The following is a 27,815-nucleotide window of genomic DNA, read 5'->3' on the forward strand; positions in this document are numbered from 1 at the left end:
TTCTTGGGAAACAAAAAATACTCACTTTTATTATTAAGCCCATAATAACTATTTGGTAGCAATACAAATATTTCCTAGTGGCTCCCATTCTCTAGCAGCCAGTCAAACAACCTCAAGAGAAAAGTACTAAAATTGTGCTATTATGAAATAGCACATAATCTGGAATAAAACAAATCCTTCTATCATCATTATATCCTAAAAGTTCTTTGCCCCAGTCTTAGAACATGGCACTTTTGAGCATGCTAAAATCATGATAAGGACATATTTCTCTTCTCATTTCACACCAATAAAGAAGGAAAAAAGCCTTGTCCAATAGGCACCATCAAAATAATCTACCCACCCCCAACTATGCCAGGCTCCTGCCTCTGTGGAGTTCAGTGGCTCCTCACTAGTAGGAAAGTATAAGCAGAGAGACCATTAGTTATGACATGGAGACTCTTGCTGATAATGCTGACTCACTTCAGGAGCTATTATACTATAAACAGTGTGCTGAAAGCCATTTATCTGCATTTTAGGATAAACAGCAGAAAAGTCTCAATTAAATAGATTGCAAGAAATAAGTTGCTGATGTCAAACCAAGTGAAGCTTACTTTTGAAAAGAAAAATCTGTGAATGTAATAAAAATCAATGTGGGACATCAGGGATGTTAAAACAGAAAATTCAACATTTTATTTTATAATATAATTATAAACATAACATCTTTCAAATCATTTTATAAGATCGGCTTATTTGATTATCAAAGTTACTGCACACTACTTTGAAGTTCAAAGTAAATTTACTGAAACTTGACATTCTCTTAAGAAACAACATTTATGGTACTACTGGCACTGAGCCAATGTATGCTATCAAGGAAAGCTTTATCTGTCACTGTGTAAAAGGTGAAGTTCAATTAGGTCAGTTTTATCACTTCTTTTCCTACACACAAACTATCAGGAGAGATCATTTCTTTTCTTTCTTTCATTTATTTATTTTTTTGAGACACGGTCCCACTCTGTCACCCAGGTTAGAGTACAGTGACACAATCACAGCTAACTGCAGCCTCAATCTCCCATGCTTAAGTGATCCTCCCACCTCAGCTTCCCTTAGTAGCTGGGACTACAGGCATGCACCACCAAGCCTGGCTAATTTTTCTATTTTTTGTAGAGACGGCATTTCACCATGTTGTCTAGGCGGGTCTTGAACTCCTGGACTCAAGCAGTTCACCTGCCTTGGCCTCCCAAAGTTCTGGGATTACGGGTGTGAGCCACTGCACCTGGCCGAGAGATAATTTCTAAATGACTCCCTTCAAGAAGAAAACACGAGTGCTATTTTACATCTAACTGTACATACACACACACACACACACACACACACACACACACACATCTATCTCTAGCATGTTAAAATGCTTCAAGGAAAACACTATATAATTAGATATAATTTATCATGGAACCATAGAGGCTTTATTCCACAACTGATTAGAAGGATATGAGACAAAGTTTGTGACCAGCCTGGCCAACATGGCCAAACCCTGTCTCTACTAAAAATACAAAAATTAGCCAGGTGTGGTAGCATACACCTGTAATCCCAGCTACTAGAGAGGCTGAGGCAGGAGAATCACTTGAGCCTGGAGGTGGAGGCTGAAGTGAGTGGAAATTGTGCCACTGCACTCCAGCCTGGGTGACAGAGTGAGACTCTGTCTCAAAAATAAAAAATAAAAAAAAGAAGGATATGAGACACACCAAGGCCTTTACTGCAAGGATCAAATATAGGTAAAACACAACATTCAGAATTTATTTTTCCTACTTGCCAGAAAACAAATCAAAATCTTCTCTCTTTCATATTTCCAAATGTCAGAAGCTTTTCAAAATAATTTTGAGGTTAGCAAAGAGAACACACAGGTGTGTGTTATGTCAACTACTGAAAGCAAATAAAGGTTAGCCTGGAATCTGATCTCTCTACCAACACATTCTTGTGGGCATTATAGATGCTCCCTGAAGGAATATTACACTAATGCTGACTAATTTTTTAAAACATCCCAAATCTCATTAGATCTATTCCTTAGCAGTATTGTTCAAAGGCGTGACCTCTACTAACATCAAACTCACTGCCACTTCTTAATAAACCCTTAATGTTTTCTCCAATATCACCTCCTGTTCTGTTTCACTGACAATACAACAGGTTGAACAACAATAAAATATTCAATATCAACACATGTAAGTTTTTGTCATGTCATGAAAACTATGACAGCCCACAAACAATTAAATGTTAGGTTACCAGTAACAAATGCTTAAGAATACTGGTTCGCATTAATGGCTATGGGTCTTCAGAATACCATTACATATTTTGACTGCTGTGTAACAAGCCTGGCACAGAAAGATGGCAACAGTACTTTCATATCCGAAATTACTAGTGTTCAAGCTAAAAACTGTATTTGTCATTCAAAACCTCTATTAAACCTAAACAGCAACGAACATGACATGTTCTTAATTTTTAAAAAATAGGGACAAGAAAGGATCCTTGCCATCAAATGACTCCAATCAAGATTAGAAAAATTTTTCCACCAGTAAAATGACCTAATAGTCATAGCTTTATGAACGTTTATTAACGATCCAGAATAATCATATCAGTTTATACCTTTAAAATTAACTGTCAATCATGTTAACATTCACTGAAAAGATTTTGTATTTCTATAAACCCTCCTTTTTACACAGACACACACACACAGGTACACACACACAAATATGTCCACGGTGAGGGTCAACAGGTAACAAATTATTCCCACAAAACCTTTCTTGCCAAATGTTCCTAATATTTTATAAACCTCACAAGTAACTTACTACTGGACAAACATTCCAGCTAACGATCAAAAATATAAAACTTCAAAATATTTTTCCCTTTTTCTAAGTTCTTCATAAAATGCCTGAATGCTCATGCCCCAGAAAAAGCTAATGCACAAAACAGGATATACCACAGCACTCTCAACTTCCGCTGCAACATCAAGACTGGCTGATAACTTTGCTTATATATTTTCTATTTACACATATCAAGTTTCCCAGCATTACTTTCCTCCTCACAAGCAGCAAACCCAGAGACCTTCATTACTAACATTCCACAATGCATGGGGAAAGCAAGTTGCGGGACCGGGAGTGGTCCAAGTGTCTCTCTACTTGAGTGTATGTGCAGAATGTCTTTTTGATCCGAGATCCTTTTCTGCCTCCTTCTTGATTTGTTTTCCAGTGGTTTCTCAAAAACTTTGATATTCTTTGAGACCCAGATGTCTCCTTTCTTCCCTCCTGCACACACTGAGAGGACAGGAAACAGCAGGTGTGAAACGTTCCTGTTTGCCTCTCTCGACTTCACAAGCAACTCCTGTTTGCGAACTGTCTTTCATCCTTGCTTGCTGTCTCAGGGGAGCGACCTACTATTGGTCTGCTGGATCCCATCTCTTCTCACACACCCAGATGTACAGCCATGGCCACAGTCCCTCTCACAGAGGATAGTTTGCTTTGATACATTCCTTCTTGGGTTATGATCAAAGAGTCATTTTCCCAACCTAGACCAGCCTGGCTAAAGAAGGGTTTTACAACAAAGAGAAAATGAGTGTATGGGGAAGAAAGGGGACGAGAACTCTGAAAGGAAAATGTGAGATGCCTGTGCTTAGGCCTTCATGTCAAAATGTAAAAACTTACATACAAAACATGTAACCGGGCACCAGCTCTTTCAATAGGCCAAGCCACACATGTAACAGGATAACTAGACTCCAAGCAGGTGTAGGAATCATGATTTCTAGCTCTAGCTATGCTACTAACTCAGAAATCTCCAGAATGTCTTGGTTAGAAAACCGGCACAGTAATGATTCACCAAATAAGACACAGGTTGTAAACACAGGTTCTCACGATACATTTGTTAAGGTAATACTGAGTGAATGAATTCGATTATGGAAAAGACTTAGACAAACATACCTGCCTAGATTAGGAATTTAGTGCAAGGGAAGTGTCCCTGAGTCAACACTGTAATGTAGTAATGCCGCATGGGGATTGCTTTTCCCATGACCACACTCCCTGGATGGGTAACAAAGAGGGTAATGGATGTTTCTAAAGAAAGGAATCATGCGCACAAAGTAGTGGCTACTCTGGTAACTTCAAAATATTCCAAAACACTATAACATGTTACACCTCTAACTGCTTCCAACTCTACTCTTACCTAAAACAAAATTTGGGAAAAGGGCATCTAACCTCCCATTGCCTAAGATTATAGAGGGATAAAAATAAATCTGAACCTGCCCTGGCCACAAACACAGAAAACCATTTACATGAAAAAAATGTATATATACACATATACACATATATATACATACACCTACACATACATATATATACACACACGTGTAAATATAAATTTATAAAGATATGTATAGCTCATGTACACAGAGTACTGAATATATATAAAACATATAAAATATTTTTTATTTTATATATTAATCTATTTATATATCTGTATATAAAGATATATATATCATAAATTAGATATGAATATATGTATGAATGTCACTGATTTAACCTAATTTCAGGTAGATTTTAAGGCTGACATCTACTTTTACATATTTAGGGAATATTACATACATATAAAATTATTTATGAGTTTACATCAGTGACTTTACTGAGAAAGGGATTTGAAAGAACTGAAACAAGACTTTATTATATTAGAGAAAGGGGAAAATGTCAGGACATCCAGCCAAAAGTGAATAGTTGTGAATTTCCAAAATTAAACTAATCACAGAGTAATCTGAAAATAACCTGCATTTCCTTTGAGTTTATTATCCACAAAATATATTTAATTACATAAAAATATAGTTTAATACTGCACCATTAACTCAAGTGATTATGTTTTTAATTCTACTTAGTAATAGTAAAATGGGAAGAAATTATGAAGAAACACACAGAAAAAGAGGTAAGCATTACGGAGTGGTTATAGAGTGGTGAACCAAACCCTTAATTCCATCCTCCATAAGGTATCTTTGGGTTGAAGGTGAAGCATCTGCATACATAGTATAATACTAAGAACCACCAAAAAATAGTGTATTATCCTGAAATCTTATTAGGCTGCTTTGAGGAGATGAGTTATCTGACCCTGAATATCATAAGCACTTTCCTGTTCCACATATTTCCTTTCGCTTTTTTATTACAGTAGTAACTCTCTCCTTTTCCCCTTCTAACACACACACTTCCTTTTTAAAGAACTTCAGCTAAACTTCTAACTCTTGAGCATCCAAGGTTTGAAAAACACTGTAAATTTTTTTTGCTTCTACAACAAAACTCAGCCTGTAGCCATAGAAGATTATAGTTATTTACCATGATTATGATATTTACCATAATCTTTATGTGTCCTTATAATCTGTTTTTGTTATCATTGGCATCTTTATGGAACAGATAAGGACAGTTCTTGCCAAAGAGGCTTGAACTCTTTTGGTGTGGTCAAGCAAAAAATAAAAAAGAATGCTTAATAGGAATGAGATGATTATGTTAAAAATACTGCCAGCCTCAAAGCAAGTTAGGGGTCACACTGTTGTACCTGCATGCCCTGAGTTACCTTATCAATGAGGTTGTAGGAAGACAAATTCTCTAACCTCTCTTGTACTTCAAACATATTATGATTCCTTTTTTTTTTTTTTTTTTTTTTTTTTTTTGAGATGGAGTCTTGCTCTGTCGCCCAGGCTGGAGTGCAGTGGCACAATCTCGGCTCACTGCAAGCTCCGCCTCCCGGGTTCATGCCATTCTCCTGCCTCAGCCTCCTGAGTAGCTGGGACTACAGGCACCCGCCACCACACCCAGGTAATTTTTTGTATTTTTAGTAGAGAGGGGTGTCACATGTTAGCCAGGATGGTCTCGATCTCCTGACCTCGTGATCCACCCGCCTCGGCCTCCCAAAGTGCTGGGATTACAGGCGTGGGCCACCACACCCAGCCCAAACATATTATGATTCTATGTAACTTCTACTTTGCTTAGATGTACTCTTTTTTCAAATCTGTAGCATGAAAAAAGGGTACTGAATATTACGTTAATAAAACAAGGATTCCAGATCTGCCATTTACTAGTTTGGGACCTTAAGCAAGTTCTTAATTTCCGTTGGTCTCAAACACTTCACAGCAACAATACTTACACTTCACAGAGTTTGGGAGATTAAATGAGATGTAATCATTTATCCCCTATTACAAGTTTATAAATCTTATTTAATGTAGTCCTCAAAATACTCTGCCATGTAAGGGTTACTACTCTCATTTTACAAATGATGAGGGGACTAGAGCTGGAAGAGGTTATTTGCCTGAGTGCAAACTACTGAGCAGCAGACAAGGTGGAAGTAAAGCTCTGTGCTCTGCGACTTTTAAAAGCAGTGGTTCCTCTAGACAGCAGTTCTCAAATGTTTTGTTCTTGGGACCCTTTTACATTGTTAAAAATGACTGAGGATACCAAATTTTCTGTGTGTCTGGATACAGTTTTCAATATTTACTATGTTAAAAAAAACTGAACAGTTAAAAAATGTATAATTCATTTTTAAAAAATAATAAACCCATTATATTTTAACATATTTTCAAGAAAACAGTGGCATTGTTCTACGTTTTTGCAAATCTCTTTAATGTCTAATTTAATAGAAGAAACTGGATGTTTGCTTCTGCACTCAATCTGTTACAGCATGTTGTTGTGATGGACATATTAAGAATAATTGGTCTCACATAGATATGTAGTTAGGAGGCTATTTTAATAGCCTTTTCATATGAGTGGTTATTCTTTAATATACACTAAAATTGGACATCACGGAGTTTCTTAGAAGTTACAATATAGGCTCTAAAACTCTATCAATGAAATTTGCATATTCTGATAAATTAAAACCTACTGTCCATCTTGTATTTTAAACTGATCTTTTACCTATGCATGAATATGAAACAACAGGCACTGGCCATCTGGAAAAAAAAAATGTTTGGTCCACTCAGTTATGCAGATCAGTTATGTGGATACAAGCTTCACAAAATCCTAACTTTTGCTTGAAAGTTTGAGTTTTATCATTGGCAATAAATACTGTCAACTGTTTTCCTTGAACTGGCAGGCTCAATTGATTCATTTTTGAGAATGTAACTGCAAATACCCAAGTCTGAATAACCATAGTTTTTCTGTCAGTCATTCTTTCTAGTAAAAATTTTGTTTCATGAAGTCTCAAGACACCTGTAGTAGGCCGTTCTCACACTGCTAATAAAGATATACCAGAGACTGGGTAATTTATAAAGGAAAGAGGTTTAACTGACTCACAATTGAGCATGGCTGAGGAGGCCTCAGAAAACTTACGATCAAGGTGGAAAGGGAAGCAAACACATCTTTCTTCATAAGGCAGCAGCAAGGAGAAGTGCCGAGCAAAAGACAGAAAAGCCCCTTATAAAATCATCAGATCTCAGGAGAACTCACTCACTATCACAAGAACAGCATGAACATCACCACCCCCATTATTCAATCACCTCCTAGTGGGTCCCTCTCATGACATATGTGGGGATTATGGGAAGTGCATTTCAAGATGAGATTTGGGTGGAGACATAGCCAAACCATATCAGCAACCATTGATTCTCAGTTGCTGAAAAATTTTATATATACTTTACATTTTGTCACACGGAATATTAAAAAGACATTTACAGAGAGGTTGAGATTTAATAAAATTAATCATTTTATTGCTTCATTAAGGATATTCTTAAATGAAGCTTCCTTTTGTTTCTTTGGCTGGTTGGTTTGGTTGGTTGTTTACACTGTGAGCATACTGGAGTGAAGAATACATGTATAGTTTGGTTCCTGCTTCGATTTGTGCTAAAGCTCTATCCATTGGTGTTTATTATCAGTGCAAATGTCAATAAAACATGTTAATATTATTATGTTGGCAAATCATACTTTGAAAACTGACACAATATTTGACCAATAACCAGTCATTAGCAATAGAGATATAAAATTTGTAAATGTTTTAGGCCAGGTGTGGTGGCTCACACCTATAATCCCAGCACTTTAGGAGGCCAAGGTGGGTGGATCACTTAAGGTCAGGAGTTTGAGACCAGCCTGGCCAACATGGTGAAACCCCATCTCTACTAAAAATACAAAAATTAGCCAAGCGTGGTTGTGGGCACCTGTAATCCCAGCTACTCAGGAGGTTGAGGGAGGTGAATCACTTTTACCCAGGAGGTGGAGGCTGCAGTGAGCCGAGATCGTACCACTGCACTCCATCCTGGACGACAGAGCAAGACTTTATCATTCATACATACATACATACATACATACATATATACATACATACATACATAAAATATTTTAAGATAAGCTAAGGCATTTTTACCGTGATGGAAGAGAACGGAGTGAGTATAAGAGATGATTTGTTTAAAAAAGAAAAGAATTAAGAAAACGTAATTTTTGAACCTCTTGAGATCTAAACAGAGCTTTTCATTTGTACTTTAAATGCTTTTATTTGTAAATGGCACAATTAAGCTCCTGGGTCTTAATTTTTTAACCTAGCACCTCTTAGATTCAGCCAGTTATGAAGTACTGGCAAATAATTGGGAAAAGAAGAAATGAATCATTAATATGAGAGTAAACAAGAGTATACAGAAAGTTTACATTCTCAGAAAAGTAATTTAAAAAAGAAAAAGTTTCTCAAATGTGGAACAAATCAGTCTTGGTTGATTTTTGCTTTTTGTTTGCCTATTTGATAGCTTTTGTTTTGGGTTGTAAGTTATCATAGGCAGAATTTTGTTTCTTCTGCATAGTTTTTTTTTTTCATTTCACATCTGAGCACTGAAGAACTGATTATATTTAGAGAGAGACAAACTTTTCCCCAACTTTATGTTTGTTTATGTCTTGATTTGAACTTAGGTCTTGATTTCCAAACACAAGTCAGTTTTTCTTACATGCTGGAGAAAAGTTAATTCTAAACTAGGAAAAATCATGTTATTACATATAAAGGTCTGAAAGATGAGATACACTAAGGAGACCTTCTTTTCCTACATGAAATTATTAAATAGAGAAGCTCTGAAAGTATCTTTCTTATGTGATATCTTAAATGTGGTATTATTTCACATTCTACATGAAATATTTAGAATATCCAAATTAGAATATAAACTGCATGAGAGCAAGAGTTATATCCCTTTGGCTAACTGCTACATCCTCGGCATCTAGAATCATGTCAGGCACCTGGCAGGCACGTGATAAAGTTTTCTTGAGGTACGTAGAACAACTTCCTATTGTGAGGGCCTCATGGATCATCTATTAAGACAAAAGGAACAAACACCATTACCTCACATACATTTATGATTCTGCCCTATCTCAGTTGTGTGTATTTTCTATTGTGAATGCCATTTGGTAAAATCTCTGCTTTCTAAAATTGAAAATGAAAGGGGAAAATGCAGCTGGGTTTTTCTAACATTTCCCCTTCCTTCTGACATACAATTTTCAAACTCAAGAAACAGAGATTTTGGTTAGGCGCAGTGGCTCAGGCCTGTAATCCCAGCACTTTGGGAGGCCAAGGCAGGTGGATTACTTGAGTTCAGGGGCTCTAGACCAGCCTGGGCAACATGGTGAATCCCTGTCTCTACAAAAAAATACAAAAATTAGCCAGGTGTGGTGGTGCACACCTGTGATCCCAGCTACCCTGGAGGCTGAAATGGGAAGATCACTGGAGCCCAGGAGGTTGAGGCTGCAGTGAGCTGTGATTGCGCCACTGCACTCCAGCCTGGGTAGCAGAGCAAGACTCTGTCTCAAAAATAGTAAGGAAAAAAAGAAAGAAATACAGATTTTGACAGAGCCATTTCATTTAAATTATGTTTTAGATAAATAAGGAGTGAAACATGGGAACATGTGTGTGAGAGGGTTCTGAACACAGTCTCTAGTACCAATGTAACCTTGACAGCACGTTACAGAAGAAAGCACATGAGCTAGACTAAGTAGCTATATGGCTTTGAGTAAATTCATTAGTTTCCCTAGACTTCAACTTCTTCATCTTTAAAACAGGGGTAATAATGTTTACTTCTCACATGGCTGTTGTTAAAATTAAATGAAGTATGATATAAAGCACTTAGTACAGAGCCCAGTGCCTGACATACAGTAAATGACCAGTAAATGTTAGTTCTATTCATTTATCAGAAATCCATGACTTAAAACTTGTCAATAAAAAGAATGTAAGTTTCACTGCAACTGCATATAGATAAAGCCACTACTAGAATTTGGAACCAATTTAAAAATATATACCAGTTAAAAATATGCACACACAAGACTACTTCCTAGAGTGTGATAGATGACCTCCAAGTATTTATCACTGGTAATACCTACTGGTACTAATTCATATTTTAAAATTTTAGCTAAGTGAGGTCACTTTCTACTTTGTTGTATCATTTCACTACTTAGAAGACAATAATGTGGAAATTCTATAGTCATGGTTCCTGCTGGTACTGATAAGTATCTGTATCACTGTGTAAAGAACCAACCTGGAGAATAGTACACACTACATGAAGCATACCCATGTTACTGACTCATATTTACAGCTGCTTAGTGTACGATATCAGCTTGGCTTTCCAAGTACTACATAGATGTATTTTAAAATGGTATGCTGTGTGTGCCATATTCAATTCACTTTATAAGCTATTCCCAAAGCTAGATGATATTTTAAACAATATTTTATATTTTTAACAAATATATATTTGTTAAACAATATTTTATATTTATATATTTTAAACAGTATTTTATATTTTCATTACATCTTGTATTTTGCAAGATACTTACATGAATATATATGTGTATGTTAAACAGATTCAGACACATATACATTCTATAACATCTTCAGAGTGTTAACTAGGTTTTAAAACCGGCATACATTTAATAATTTACCTCAGCTCTTCCATGACATATAATCACGAAAAGTCAGTTAAATAACTTTACTAAATTCTAATTTACCATCTTTTAATAGGAAGAGCATATATAGGAAATATCACATTCACTTTAAAATTTATGAAGACAATCTAAAAATTCTATGTAGAAAGTGGCTTGTCAACAAACCATTAGCAAAGTGCTTGTGCGATTTGTCAACAAACCATTAGCAAAGTGCTTTGTGCTTGGTATGCCTCAAACAAGAAAATAATAATTCATGAAATAATCCATCAATGAATGAAGGAAAACTACTGAGTGCCTACATCAGGTGAAAACTGTTCTAACAGCTTTCACATGTTTTCATATAACTCTTAACGGAGCCTGGCAAAATAGACACAAGTATTCCCATTTGTCTAAACGACTGAGGCCTATATAATATAGGGTCTTAAGGTGGAGCTAAGATGCTCACTACTGCACATTACTGCTTTACCAAATCACTCCATAATAGTAATAGTACTACATCACCATCAGCAGGTGTATGTACATTTGATTTCTCTTTTTCCCGGTAGGAAGGATAGGTTTTCCTATGTCTTCCGTGTTCCCTTACCACAAAATACAAGCTATTGGCTGGAGTCTTTCCTTTCTCCTACCGTTATACCTGTCCCTAATCAATGTTACTGTAATACTCTCTGATCTCCTTCCCACTTCTATCATCTAGTGTTTGCACTGCTGCCTTCTAAAGATAACACACGTGCATATGCTTGTAAAGCAAATAAAGTAAAGCAAATAAAAATCTCTAACAGTTCTAAGGTTCTTAGGAAGGCATTCAGTGTTCTTCATGAACTGATTCAACCTTTCATTCCAGCTTCATCTTCTACCATAGTCTGCTCCCTATCCATACCTTATTCTAATTAGATGTACCATGTTTTTTGTATTCCCATGTTTTTGCTTATAATTCTGATTGTGTTTCTTTTTTGATGTTTCCACAGAACTTTACTGTGTTATGTATTTTACTCTACCTTAGTTGCACACATATGTTCTGGCCTATCAACTATCTCCCTCTTATTGCAAGTAGCATAATTTATTTACATATGAGTCACCCCGCTGATTACTTGGATAATTAGCTGTGTGACCTCAGACGATTTACTTAACCTCTATGAACTTTCATTTCCTCATCTCTAAAATGAAGATGATAATAATACTTACATATGTAAAATGCTTTTAGTACCTAGAACAGTTTGCCTCACATAAGTGTGAGCAATTTATATACTACTATTAGTTACAATCTTCAAAGAACTTCATTGTTTGATTTTAACTGGCTCACATATGCATCCAACTCTGATTTTTAGTCTTGCAAATTTTTGAAGAAAGACATTTAAATTTCTAAGTATAAAATATTTTTAAAGACTAGATTATAACTTTTCATAGTAGTTTTACATTAGCAAATACATACATTATTATAATGAACCAAAAAAGACAAGCTAACTATAGCATAAGACCAATCTCAAGTATAATACTAATAAAGTTGGAATGGATTCCTGCAGAGTACAAATTAAGCTCATCCCTCCAATCAAAGCATCAGTTCATCCTAAAATTTTACTATACATACAGTGAAATGAGGGTTGTAAGTCAAGTTAGGACTCTTGGGAAGAGATAAGCGTATTCACTGAACACTTCCATTTCTGCATACAATTTAGAAACTATTTTTGAATGCCTTCCATACATTTTACTATTTACACAAAAATATGCCTTGTTTTATAGTTACAGGATATTCATAGTTCAATACCTGGGTCTTCTCTTCTTTCTCTCTTTGCACTAGACAAATTAACAAGTCTGATCCTTCAGCCCAACTAGAAAAAAAAAAGAATGGATATCAGGCTTGTGAGAGTGGCTGGATGGAAGGGGAAGGAAAGCTATGGAGCTACTGAGCTGAGAGACAGAAGCCTTACAGTAATATAAACCAAAAAGCAGGCCAACTAGTACCACTGTATCTGAGTGCCTACTTGGAAACATGGAAATAATTGACTGTGTTCTCTAAAGTCTTTCTACTCCAAACTGAGGACTATATGGGTAAGAATTATAAAGGCAAATTAAACAACAATCAAAACTGGGCATAAACACTCAAGTACACAATGGCTATTAAATGATACAGGATTACATTCTTATCTTTCATTAGTATCATACTAATACTATTAATATATCATCTACATACAACATGTGAAAATAAAGTACCGCTATCATGCATCTAAAAAACAGACTAACAATAGATTCGCTATTAACTGCCTAAAAATCATAAGTATAGCAGTCACTTTCCAATAGAAAATAGTTATTAGAAGTGAATATTTACTAAGTTACTGTGAAACAGATCCAATACCTTTTATATAGACTCTGAGAAGAACAGATGGTGAAAACAGTAAAAATTCCAGTGGAAACTATGCCTAATTATTATTAAATTTATGAGGCTTGTCTTAAAGATAAGGTTTGAGTTAAATAATAACTATCAGCACTTTAGAAAGACACATTTAATCTTATGACCTACCAGTGTGTAAAGTTAGGATAGTAAATTACTTAAGAGCAAGTGGGATGTTCTTTAGAGGAATACATTTACCAACAAGACTACAAATTTTTGGTTTCCAGGTCAGTGCCTACTTCTGAAAATGTTAAGCCTCATGAAAAAAAGAAATATGCAGATGGATGCTTTACTTCTTTGCTCATCCCAAAACATACCTCTATTTCATATTTAAAATAATCATGAGCAGGCATGTAACTTTTCTAACTTTTCTATCTGATTTTAGGTCCAGGTATTTTTTTTTTTTTTTTTTTTTTTGAGACGGAGTCTCACTCTTTCACCCAGGCTGGAGTGCAGTGGTGCGATCTCGGCTCACTGCAGGCTCCGCCCCCTGGGGTTCACGCCATTCTCCTGCCTCAGCCTCCCACGTAGCTGGGACTACAGGCGCCTGCCACCTCTCCCGGCTAATTTTTTTTTGTATTTTTTAGTAGAGACGGGGTTTCACCGTGTTAGCCAGGATGGTCTCGATCTCCTGACCTCGTGATCCGCCCGCCTCGGCCTCCCAAAGTGCTAGGATTACAGGCGTGAGCCACCAAGCCCGGCCAGGTCCAGGTATTTTTAAATTTCCATTACCAAACTCAGGTCCAGGTTTTTTTTTTAATTTCCATTACTAAATAACAGTGATTTAGCTAGAGTAGCAGCAAAAACAGCATAACTACTCTAGCTTCAAAGTACTTTATTTACTTTAGCAATTTTTCACTCATAAAAGACTGCTTTTGAAAGTGATTGAATATATATTTAGGCATCCTTATATTATTTGTATCATTTCGTATTAGAACCAAGAGAACAGCAGCAGTCCAAGGTAGCTGGAAGTGGTAGTATAAGGCCTTGGGGTCTTCAGAAAAAAAAAAACAATGACAAAAAATGAAAATGAAGAAGAAAACTAAAATGCCACCCATCAGGAGTGAGGATTCATTAACTATTCCTGTGCACCCCTCCACCCCAAGTAAGGAGAAAACAAAGGCCTTTCCAAGTGGCTCTAGTAGGGCCAAAGCGTGTGAACTGAAAGGAAAGATTTCTCAAGGCAAAGAAAACCAGCGTTCCAGGCACTATTCTAAGTATTTTTCATGTATTAACTCAGTTGCTTGTTCCAACAAGCTGTGGAAAGAGTAGTATTATATTTTCCATATTGCAATACAGAAACTGAGGCACTAAGAACTTGCTCAAAGTCAAAGAGCTAAGAAAGAGCTGAAACTGAGATTTAAATACAAAAAGTGACTCCAAAGCCCGATCTAAGCATCATGATATGCCATATGAAAACAGGATTTCCAAGTATCTTCAGAAAGAAGAAAAAAACTTACCAAGCCAAAAGTCAATGCAAAATTAAAGTCATCATATAATAATCAAATATGTCTATATTACTCAAACTCCTACCTAGAATCACTTTTAAGAGACACTTAGTTCATTTGTAGAGTGTTTCTCTTGACAATTCACAACAAGGAAAGAGAGATGTGAGTTTCTATGCCACCACATTCTGCTTTGGTCTTAAAAGTGTTTTTATCTTTCTTTTAAAGTGAATTCTAATGAGCCCTTAATTCTCAAAGGACTTCATAAATATTCATTAGACATTAAGAGAAGTCCTGTTTCCCGTTCCTAAAAGCTGAGAAAACAGTAAGACTTTAAAGTGGCATACGCATGAAGAAAGACTAAGTGGAACTGTAAACATTTGGTTTTGTATTAGATATTTATTGAAAGGCTCAAATAATTAGAACACTTAAATTCTCAGTGTGAAAATATTTTTTTTTTCCTTAATAAGAAGTTATCCAGAGCATCATCTCTGTTGGTGATATTTTCTTCTTTTCAGTCCCTCATCCAATTCTGAAGGATCCAAAACAATTACTAACTCTTTATAATGCCTTCTGCACCACTGAACAGTAAAATGGTTATGATGTTGGGAGGAAATGATTTTGATCTAAATCAACAAGACAAGCCCTGCTACTATGAAAGTGCCATAAACCTTTTTCATTAAAAAAAGGGTTTTCACACTGGGTTTGTGTCTACAAAGAAAACATTCACCAAAACGTTGCATTTTACATCAATCCTACATAGCAGTCAGGATAATATCACACAGACAAACTTCTCTTCATGAAGTCAAAGCCTTGAATATTTCCTAGTTGCCAAAACCGGGGAGATGCCCAGAAGATATCATGGCAATTCTGTGTTCCCAAATGGCTTGGCAAGTCAAATATTAACTTACTAAGAACAAATCTCTCCAAAGCCCACCACTTCTAATTCACTGCTGGAAAAGAAATCTGTAAAAGAGGGAAAACTATGTTTGCTATTTCTAGCAATGATTTTCCCACCTTATCTCTTAGAACTTTTGTTTCCCCAGCCAAGAAGCATAACAGATAGGTTTTTAGAAAGATACCTTCATAAAAGACTCTCAACTGTGAAGTAGCTTCCTTATCACTATCATGCAACCAAAAGCAAGAGCTATATCATATTGGTCAAATTTGAAGAAAATAGAAGATGAATATTAACTCAAGAAAATGAGTAAGCTTATTTAATAGACTCCTACTTCTGTAATTTCCAATATGAACCAAATTCAGAATACTTAAATCATTTTAGTTTTTTAAAATTTTTAATTAAAAATGATTAATGAAATAATTTGTTTTGCTTCTTCACTGTGCTTATTACTTTATTATTATTCTACCACCTTCCAAATGAATATGTATGGTGATATAAACAAAATGTAAAAAGGATAAAACTAAAACACAAGTATATAGTTTTCTTAATGGCTGTTTAATAAAGTTCAGAGTAAGAAATGGAATTTTAATCCCATATAGTTAGTTTCAATAAACATGAAAAATACCATGGTGAAGAATACAACTACTTAAGACTTGTAGTTTTCCTCATTTTATTAAACTTTATTCTGGTCTCTACCAAGTGTTACCTGACACTTGTCTTCCACTTCATTAGAATAACCAAAATGTCTGACCTTCCTGCTCAATCCATAGGGCTAAGATGCTTCCTGATTGAATAAATGTGAATGAATTTAAAATTGGTTATTGTGATGGTTAATTATGTGCATCAACTTGACTGGGACATAAGGTGCCCAGATATTTGCTCAAACATAATTCTGAGTGTTTATGTAAGTGAGGGTGTCTTTGGATGAGATTAACATTGAAATCTATAGACTGAGTAAAGCAGATTGCTCTCCCTACTGTGGGTGGGCCTCATCCAATCAGTTGAAAGCCTGAATTGAACAAAAAAGCTGACCCTTTCTCAAAGTAAGAGAGTCCTGCCTGACTGCCTTCATACTAGGACATGGGCTTTTTTCCCTTTCTTTGCACTTGAACTGAAACCTCCCCTCTCCCTAAGTCTTGACTTTGCTGGCGTTCTGCCTCAAACCATGCCATCCAATTTCCTGGGTACTGAGCTCACCAAGTGCAGATCTTGGGACTTGTTAGCCTCCAGAATCATGTGAGCCAATTCCTTATAATCTCTTTACACACACACACACACACACACAAGCCTTATCACCTTATTGGCTCTGTTTCTCTGGAGAACCCCAACTAACAGTTAACAAAGTGTCACTAAATAACTAGGCATTTTAAAAAACAAATATAAAGGGTTATTTAACTAAATCTGAACTATCTCAGGCCCTCAAATTATGGTTTTCATGATTTCTTCCATTCAAGAAAGCAAGAACTGTAATTTCATTGTCAGCAATATAGAGTTCATATATATATACACACACACACCAACACACATATATATTCATAATCTATGCTTTATTGATTGCAATTTTGGCAACGTAGCCCTTCATAACTCTGTGACCCATTGAGTATCTAACGTAAGCTCAGACTGGCAAACCATTAACATCTTCTTAGTGTACTGCAAAGTATCAGTATGAGATTAAACAGCAAGGATTCCATTCAAATAAGTCAAAGATTTCATCCACAGCTAAGGTATATTCACCAACTAAGAGATGATTACTGATCAGACAGAGTGATTTTTGTTTTAGTTTAGTTTCTATAAATTTCCTTGGGCAGTATCTTTCTCATCTCTATCCTCTATTGGCCCAGAGATTTGTATATAATAATCTTTTCCAACAGTATTGTTCCCTTGAGAAATCAAATTGTTTAATAAACTTCTAAGTTGAAGACCAGTTCAAGATGCTTGACTCTCCTCTATTAAATAAGGTAATAAAATCACCAGAGGTATGAAAGCTACTGGCAAAAACCTAAGCTTCAAAATACATGAAAAATGTGTTGGTGAAGAACACAACAATTAAAATTTTTATATTATGAAACAGATACATACATACCAAAAATCTTACTTGAAACATTTAGACATTTTTCATTACATGGATTCTGAGTGTTTTAGTATAGAACATACTCATTTCTGGTGACTAAAGGAAGAAAAAGTACTTCAACATGTTTTCAATAAAAGGAAATGGCTATGAAAGCAAAATAAAGAGTTTGAGGCTAGCCAGGACAAACTAAAGGAAAATTCCTTGTACTCTAGAGATACTTGGGCATTTTGTCTTAAGATAAATGCCTTTATCTTTCTTTCAAAACGTACCAATATATTTTTTTATTTCTTTAAGTTTTCTTTTTCTATTTTTTAAATAATCTAGAAAAGAAATAGTGGCAATGATTAAGAACTTCTATGCTCTTGCAGGAACACAGTGAGTTACATGTGGGTTTTCCTTGTTTGTTTCTTTGTAAGGCCACTAGCCTAACTCAAGGCAAAACTTCCTCACTAGGCACTAGTTTACCCTACAGTATCCTTTTCTGAGCCCTAGGCCAACACACTCAACTGACTACGAAGCATCTAAGTGACACTAAGAAGTCTTGTTTATATGTCAAACTCAACAAACTCTGAAGTTACTCTTCTTTCTCAAGAAGCCTTTCCACCCTATCCCTTTCTTTCTGAAATCTGCTTTTTCTTCAGCATTCTCTCTGATGAACATCACCGCCATCCACCCAGCTGCCAAAGTGAAAAACCTGAGTCTTCTTATATCTCTTCTGCTCTGATATTCACTATGCCCAATCCATCAACAACTCAATCATTTTAATCTTCTATATTTTTCTGTAATCCTTCCTCCTCTCACCATTGATGCTGTTAAAAAGATGCCAAAAGGAGGCCCTCATCATTTCTTACCTGATTGACAGCACAACCTCCTAATTTCTACTCTCCATTGCTACCTTCCTTTAGCCTTCTTTACACCACAGCTAAGATTACAGTTTTGTCTGTTTGTTTTGTTTGGTGACAGAGTTTTGCAGTTTCTCTCTTGTTGCCCAGGCTGGGGTGCAATGGCGCAATCTTGGCTCACAGCAACCTCCGCTTCCAGGGTTCAAGCGATTCTCCTGCCTCAGCCTCCCAAGTAGCTGGGATTACAGGCATGTGCCACCATGCCCAGCTAATTTTGTATTTTTAGTAGAGATGGGGTTTCTCCATGTTGGTCAGGCTGGTCACGAACTCCCGACCTCAGGTGATCCACCCACCTCGGCCTCCCAAAGTGTTGGCATTACAGGTGTGAGCCACTGCGCCTGGCCAAAATTACAGTTTCTAAAATATCCGTTCATTCATCTACTTAACAATTACTTAATGAGCACCTTCCAGGTACCAGGCTCTGTTCTAGGCCCAAGGACAGAGCAGTAGAAAGAAACAGACACAATTCCATGCCCTCACAGCTCACAGTCAATGTAGAAAAAGAAACAGTAAATAAAACAACATGAAGATAGCTAAATTATACTAAGCACTTTGGAGAGAAATAAAGTAGGAAACAGGACAGATTTATTGGGAGTGGTCATGATTTAAAGAGGATAGCTAGAATTCCTCCATGTAAAAGTCAGTTTTGAGAAGGGAAGGATGAAGAGAGTGAGTTGTAAAGAAAAGGGGAAATGTGTTCTAGACAGAAGGAATATCGAGCAAGAGCCTTGAAGGAGAACTGCACCTGGCATTCTTGAAGAGTAACAGTAGTACATGGTGAGGTCAGACAAGAAATGGGGAACAGATCTTCATGGGCCTTTCTGAAAACTTCTACTCTGATTGCTATGCTAAGAATAGACTATAGAGAGCAAAAACCAAAGCAGAGAGCCAGTCAGGAGTTTGTTGTTATAATGAAGGCAAACACTGACTGTGGTGTGGACATGGGTAGTAGTGGTAGAGGTGATGAGAAGTGGTCAGATTCAAGATACATAATGAGTCCTCACTTAATGGTATTGATAGGTTCTTAGAAACTGCAACTTTAAGCAAAATAATGTGTAGCAAGTCCTTAAATAATGTCATTTCCTTCAGCAAAATAGTGTCATTTCCTATTGGTAAAAACCTAAGCTTCAAAATACATGTCACTATAGTGACATGAGGCAATATATTTCCATCATAACATTGATGAAAAAAATTGGTTTCATTATATGTCATTTTGCTTAAAGTGCCAGTTTCCAAAAGCCTATCAACAACATTAAGTGAGGACTTATTGTATTTTGAAGGTACTTCATAATTTTGGTTCTTCAGGAAAGTAAAGCCTAAGACAACTGCTTGCATAGAGTGAGTTTATTTGGGAATGACATCCCAGGAAGTTGAAGTTTGTGACTGGGGTTGTGAAATAATGAAGAAAACAATGGCAATTCAAGGATAAGTTATCTAGTTCAATCTCACTAAAGGAAACAAGTCCAAGTATAGCCAACCCATGGAATAAAAGGAGAAGTGACTACCTCTCAGCTCCTATCTCCCACTGGTAAGGTCTGCTTTCATGGGCCATTATCTGGCCCTCATTGCAGGTTATGCATGAGTATAGAATGGCTCCTCCCAGCATCCCATGTGCTGCATCAAAGAGGGTCCATTACACGAGGCCAGGAGATGAGACAGTGTTCAGTTCCACCTTCACAAAGCTGGGCAATGTCTTCATGGAACTGGTGGCTGCAGCCCTGACAGCAGTCACGGGTAGGTCAAAGAGGATTTGGAAGTGGTGCACGCAGATGCCCAATGTAGACAGTACTGACTAATTTTCCAGTGGGCCACGTGTATTATGTGAGAGACAAGGAAAAGCTAAGGATAATTCCAAGGGTTTTGTCTTAATTAACCATAAGGTTGGAACTGCCATTAAGTGATAAGAGAAAATGGGAAATACGATTATGTAACTTTTCTTCTCAAGAGCCAGCCATGGATCTACATACCCATAGGAAAAAAATATGTGGTTCCTAGCCTGTGTCTACACAGACCTTCATCATCACTCCCCTGTTTAAAATCTCAACTTAGCTGCTCACTACCCCTCACCTCCAACTCTGCAGTAACACTAAACCCTATGCAGTTATCCAGCAGTGCCGTGCTCTTTTAGGTCTTTCTGGGTGTTTTGCGCATGTTGGTCCCTCTACGTGGAACTTGTTTACTTCCTTTCTTTGCCTCAAAATGCCGTATCATCCTTTAGTCCTCAACTTGATTCAGACCTCCCTTTAAGTCAGATGCACACCTATCTGTTCCCAAAGTATTCTTTGTATTTGTTTGCCCCCACAACCTCCATCTGGGAATATTTTCCTTAAATCCACAGGGCATTTCACAACATTTGAAGACACTAAGCATTTAATAAAGGTTTGATAAACCAAAGGAAAAAATGGTTTCTTCAAGTCATTACATGCTTATTTTAAAGATGTAATAAAATGACTCTTAAGGGGAGGAGTAACATAATCAGAGTTTGTGTCTCATCTCAGACTTACAGGTAAAATATTGTTTTCAACACTTCTATTATCTACAAGACTAAATGACATATTTTGTTAATGCTGTTCATGCAGGGCAGAGACCAACAAACTTCTTCTCATAGTGCTTTCTTGGCTTCATTCCATTTTCATTTTGATGGAAAATGTGAGCACATTAATTTTAGATTCAACATAGGTTTCTGTCGGGTAAACTTCTTGGCCGACTAGGTTTTCTGAACCTAGTCCTTTTCACTTGGAACAAATGTGTTATTCCAGAAGATGCCAACACATCATGTGTTACTGATATATAACAAGATTAAGAGGAAAAATGAAAACATTTAAAATGCAAGACATACTTGGGAAAAAATTACACAGTAAAGTGACCTGAGGAATGCCCTTAGCAATTTTCTAAATTATTTGGATAATACCTTCAGGACTTAAGAGTAGATCTAGGTCCCATTAAATCTGTAAAATGCTACAAGTTTAAGGAATAAAATGGCATACAAAGAAAGCACCTATAATTTATAGCAAATAAAAATCACCTGAGTTTGAAACTGCCAAAGTTCTATTAAATCATTCAACAACTCTCTCATTTAATTAAAAGAAATGAGAAACAAACCAATACATCCTTCAGAGATGCATGGATTAAATCAGATAGCTAGATATTGTAGCATAAACTAAAATTCCTTTACTAGAAAAATAAGACAGAAGGCTCTATTACCTAAATAACATGCTTTAATTGTTCCAAAACTGTGCTCACAAATGCATTTCCATGCATTTCCATTGCCTGTTATTCACCTGCCATTGAAAAACCAACATAATTTAGTCCAGTGGTTCTCAAAATTTAGTGCATAACAAAATCACTGAGGGGCTTGTTAAAACACGGATCTCTGGGCTCAAAAACCCCCTAAGGTTTTTGATTCAGTGGATTTTAGTTGAGACCCAATAATTTGCTTTTATATCAGGTTCCCATGTAATGCCGCTGCAGGGACCACAATTTGAAAAGTATTATCTAGTCAAATTCTGGCTTTTGTGCAAAAATTTCCACTCCCTCACACAAGCTTCTGGCACTGCATATTTTCTCACTTTGATTTTGCTTAAACTATTCCAATCGCTCCTATGTTTATAAGCTCTAGAAACAGAAGAAAGAAACTTTACCTAACCTGTATGCTACAGAATAACTGCATTTCCAACTGTATTTGAATGCTACAATAACCATATTCATCTTCGTCATCATATGTTATTAATACCACAACAAACAAACCTCAAGGCCCTGAGGTCGTTTTCCCTCCCCAGTAATGGCCATGGCCCTGAGTGGGAAAAGCACGAAACAATATTCTAGGAAAATATGCTTATGTTATGTCTATGAGCTCCTCCTATCTGAGAAGGCCTTGTCAGTACAGGCAATTTCCCAACCACTCTCCCCTATGACAGGAAAGGCATTTCTGTTATATTAGCAAGCAGAAAAGTAATAGACACCTCTGATTCAGGAATGAGCCTTTCTGGCCTAGGGCCTGCGCTTTGTCTGCCAAGAGAATCTTTTATTCTGTGAGGGGAGAGTCCATGATAAAGGTTCATAGGCAAATTAACAGCTACTCACAAGGCTAGACTGAGAATTATGAACAGCAGCTGTCCCAAGAAGGTATCATTTCCCCTTAAGCAAGCAGGATTGCAGGTGGGCTACTCTGCTAAGTTTTTAGCAAAAGAAAAGTAATCTGATTTGAATCAGGACTCATGGCAACTCTAAATCACACATAGTTTTTCTCATAAGTTAAATAATAAAATGACAAAACTGTTTTGGTAAAATTCTGATTTTAAAGATAAAATATTATTATAATTGATATTGAAGAAAGCAAACAACGTTCGTTGCAGGAGCCCTAGTTGCATATTTTCTTGTAGAGGATATTTTCTTGAATTGTCTTCAATTATTAGGAAAAAACCTGTGTTTCAAGCTGAAAGGTAGGAGGGATAATGTACTTAATTTCATTTCTGGCTATCTCTTCTGTTATATAAAATGCTACAAATACATTAAAAAATGGATAAGAAAATACAAGATTCTTACAACTCATTTTTATAAAATGTTAACAGATATTTTACTTCTAAGGAATAAAATATTAGAGAATGAAGTCAAATGAGTAGCAGTTCCTTCACCTCCCTTATTCTGCACTATCTTAAATTTGATTATCACTCCTATGAATATTTTAAGAGCTTTATTGGGATATAATTAACATACTATAAAATTCACTCATTAAACATGTACAAATCATTGCTTTTTAATATAGGCATAGAGTTATGCAACCATCAAATGACATAATTTTAGACCATTTTCAACCCCCTCAAAACCAAAACCATATACAGGTAGTCACTCTCTATGCCCTGAAGCCTCTCTGGAATTTTCATGTAAATAGAAAATACAATCTATGGTCTTTGTATCTGGTTTCTTTCACTTAGCACAGTTTTCAAGATTTATCCATGTTGTAGCATGTATCAGTACTTCATTCTTTCTATTGCCAAATAACATTCTATTATATAGATATACAAGTTTGTATTATTATATTTAACATTTATATTACCTACAACGCTGCTATGAACATCTGGGTGCAAGTTTTTTGTGGACACATTTTCTCATCTCTCTTTGGTATATACCTAGGAGTCAAATTGCTGGATCATATGACAACTACATGATTATCACTTTGAGAAACTGCCAGCCTGTTTACCAAAGTGGTGGTACCATTTTATATTCCCAGGAGCCACAGATGAGGATTCCAATTTCTCCACATCTTTAGGATCATTTGTTATTACATCTTTTATTACAGCCATCCTAGTACATGTGAAGTGGTATATTGTGTTTTTGATTGAATTTCTCTGATAACAGGATGCTGAGCATTTTTTCATGTGATTGTGAGCCACTTGTATACATTCTTTGGAGAAATGTCTGTTGAGATCCTCATCCATTATCAAACTGGGTTTTTTTTCTTTTTATTATTAATTTGTAATGGTTCTTTAAATAGGCTAGATTCATGTGTGTTATATGATTTGCAAATATATTCTTCCATTATGTGGACTGTCTTTTCACTTTCTTGGTGATGTGCTCTAAAACAGCAGTCCTCAACCTTTGTGGCACCAAAGACCAGTTTTGTGGAAGACAATTTTTGTACGCACAGGGGTGGGAGGGGTGATGGGGGATGGTTTGTTCCACCTCAGATCATCAGGCATTAGATTATCATAAGGAGCCCGCAACTGTGCATGAACCCTTGCATGCACAGTTCACAATAGCATTTGCTCTCCTGTGAGCATCTAATGCTCCCACTGATCTGACAGGAGGCACAGCTCAGGCGATAATGCTCACCTGCCAACTGCTCACTTCCTGCTGTGTGGCCAGTTCCTAACAGATCAGGGACCACTACCAGTCCATGGCCCAGGGGTTGGGAACCCCTGTTCTAAAGCATAGGATTTTTTTAATTGATAAAGACTGTTTCATTATTTTTTTCTATTACTGCTTTTGCTTTTGGTGTCATATCTATGACAGTTTCTTAATCTTATGACTATTTCCATATAATTATTTATCTATACCTATAAATGATGTATATCACTCTTAAAAATGGTTGAAACTATTATACTCCAACTAACAGTGGTTAAGGGTTCCCATTTCTCCACATCCTTGCCAAACCTTGGTAATCTAAAACGGCTAATTATTTTGCCAATCTGCTGACTATAATGTGACATGTCATATTATTTTAACTTGCAATTCTCTATTTATTTAGCTTCTTTTCCTATATTTCCATATTACTCCCCTATGAATGCCCTGTTCATGTCTTCTGCTACTTTTATTGTTTATTTTCATTTTTCTCCTTCTTGAAGATTTTTTTATATGCAATTAATAATAGATACTCTCCAGTTATATGTCATACAGCATGTTTTTCGAGAGTATGGGGTGTCCTTTTGCCTGTCTGTCGTTTGTTTTATTTACTACTACTGATTTTACTATTAACAAATTCTAAAATGTTTTATGTTCTGTGGTTTTGTATCTTTTTGAATACCAAGTCATATAAATATTTTCCTCTAAGAAATGTTATCTGGTATAGCTGCTAGAAGAAAGGATACAACAGCCAGAGTGTTGATTTCAATCTAAAATGTACCATGTATTAACTCTGTGACCTTGAGCAAGTTATTTATCTTCTCCGAACTGTTTCTACATTTAAACAAATGGAATAATAAAAGCTCCTGCACCTATGATCTACCCTAGGCTATAATCATATTATTTTAATCACTATAGCTAAAAAAACTGTAAAGCCGTAAGTATTTCTATATCTGAAAGAGCAACTATCCTTAACTTGCTCTGTGCTTAACATCTAGAAATGGAAACATGCACGTATTAAAACCTAAAATGAATGCTGATATTTGTATGCTTGGATTTCTAAATTGTAAAACCACAAATGGAATATGTTAGTTATTGTCTATTAGTTTATTAATAGCTATTGTAACTATCAGAATGCCACTTTCTTTTTTACCCCTAGATCTTTTTTATTATTTTGAAGATAATAAGGTGATTCATTAAAAGCACAGAAATAATAAAAACAATCCAGACTAAAAAGTAAACCATTCTAGAACTTCTTGGGGGAATAATTTTGCCAGAGTATCTTATAAAATGTCAATAGATAACATGACATCTTTAGCAGATTTTTAAAAGCCCTTAAGTAGCAAATATAAGAAGCAAAACAAAGCCACAGGAGGAAACAAAGCATTCTCATTCAGCTTGCAAAACCAAAGTCAGTATTACAGTTACTGAAGAAATAATTAATGGAGAGTTTGAAAAATCAGGATAAATACTACAGCAATTTTACCTTCTTTAGCAGGTAAAGAGAACACAGGAGCTCTCTGAAATAGCTATCCTGAGTGCTAATTTTCAAAGCAAGATAGGGTAAAAAGTACATTTTCAGTTAATGACATTTTAACAACAATCAGTCACTATCTATTTACTTCCGAAGAGGCAAACCTCACACCACCACACAGTCATTCCCTGGGTATGTTTCCATATTGCCCGGGTACTCACTGATTATTCTAAAATATTCTACAGCAATTGCCCAAAGCCATAAAATCAAATGTGTAAATCTAGAGGATCCAAGTACAAGTGATATCCTACAATGGAAAGGAACATTAACCATGCAATTCTAGCATTAAGAAATAAATCTGTAGAGATGTTCACACTCATTTCCAAGGTGTACAGCTGCAGATCACATTTCTTATTTGCAGTCATAGCTAGTTAGGGTATTTTGCATGTACTCTCTTTAGATGAACATTTTAGGACGAGGAAAAAAAAAAGATGCTCCATTCTTCAATCTGGGGTGCAAATTTTTTGTCCTAGAACTCAAATGTGTTCCTCTACCTTGTCGCCTTCTCACCTCAGATACTGAGGCATTTTAGGTCAGAACAAACTATGCATAAGCTGCATTCCCAGAATCACTAAATTATGAAAGTCTAAATGTGGCTGAATATACAGTACTTTTTGCAAACTATAATATATTAGAATATTAGAATGCATATATTAAATAGGAAAATCAAAGCAGAAGTTATCAGTTCTGAGCTTTTTTCATACACTGACATTTATTCTTGGAGGTGGTGGTAATGGTAGCGTATGTTTTGTAACCTCTTTCTTAAATAAAATGCTCCTGTGGTGTATTAGTCTGTTCTTACACTGCTATAAAAAAAAAACTACCTGAGAATGTATGATTTATGAAGAAAAGAGGTTGAATTGACTCACAGTTCCACAGGCTGTACAGGAGGCATGGCTGGTGAGGCCTCAGGAAACTCAATTATGGTGGAAGGGCAAAGGGGAAGCAAGCACATCTTCACGTGACGGCAGGAGAGACAGTGAGTGAATGGGGAAGTGCCACACACTTTTAAACCATCAGATCTCATGAGAACTCACTCAATGTCACAAGAACAGCAAGGGGGAAAACCACCCCCATGATCCAATCACCTCCCACCAGGTCCCTCCCCCAACACTGGGAATTACAATTCATCATGAGATTTAGGTGGGGACACAGATCCAAACACATCATGTGGCAAAGACCTTGTTTTGGCTTTCTAAACATACAGCCTAAACAGCAATCCTAAGGCCAAATCTAAAGTAATTCCTAAAGAACTAGAACTAAAAACTCCAGGATCCCAAGTTCTGTCCTGGGACTCTAGTACTAATAGTGAGAATTTAAACAATTCACCTAACAACTTTCTGCTTCATTTTCCTCGCTTTCAAAAATGAGAAAACAAAAGTAGATAACAAAAATGAACTAGGTCTTTTTTTCAAATGTAGGTGCCTTTTTGTTTTAGGTTGTACAGATGTTTGTTTACATAACAGCACTTTATTTTCTGTTAAAGGAAACCTCCAGCTCCATCATCCCACACACAAACTACTTCCGTTCTTACTTGAAAGGAAATTCCTTTTCAAGGTTCACAGTACATTAGAGACAGCTGCATTGCTGAACTTCCTCCAGAAACTTAAAAAAGCTGCAGATGTAGGCCATGCATGACAGGACAATCCCAAGCATCTGGAATGCCTCTTTTCTTACCCTCTTTTAATTTTATATATTCTGGGATATTGCCTATGTATATTAAATGGAGGGGTGTGTGGTGTGTGTGTGTGTGTGTGTGTGTGTGTGTGTGTGTTTATTCTGAATCAAGTCAAAAATTCCTGAGGGAACACAGGAGCTCTCTGAAATAGCTATCCTGAGTGCTAATTTT

At 36.2% G+C, this 27,815-nt stretch overlaps 1 protein-coding gene across 8 annotated transcripts in view; it reads right to left on the reverse strand.

The window, feature by feature from the left end:
* The window catches only part of BMPR1B (bone morphogenetic protein receptor type 1B), a 398,805-nt gene that overhangs the window by 69,386 nt on the left and 301,604 nt on the right, over nt 1–27,815 (reverse strand). For 3 of the 8 annotated variants that reach the window (XM_055296980.2, XM_055296985.2, XM_063611163.1), the window contains one exon: nt 12,649–12,712. The exons of the other annotated variants lie outside the window; for them this stretch is intronic. The gene's annotated coding sequence lies outside the window, so the exon portion shown is untranslated. The remainder of the gene's footprint in view (nt 1–12,648; nt 12,713–27,815) is intronic. 8 annotated transcript variants of the gene reach the window in all.

The sequence above is a fragment of the Symphalangus syndactylus genome, chromosome 10, assembly GCF_028878055.3.
Source record: "Symphalangus syndactylus isolate Jambi chromosome 10, NHGRI_mSymSyn1-v2.1_pri, whole genome shotgun sequence".
Taxonomy (NCBI): Eukaryota; Metazoa; Chordata; class Mammalia; order Primates; family Hylobatidae; genus Symphalangus; species Symphalangus syndactylus.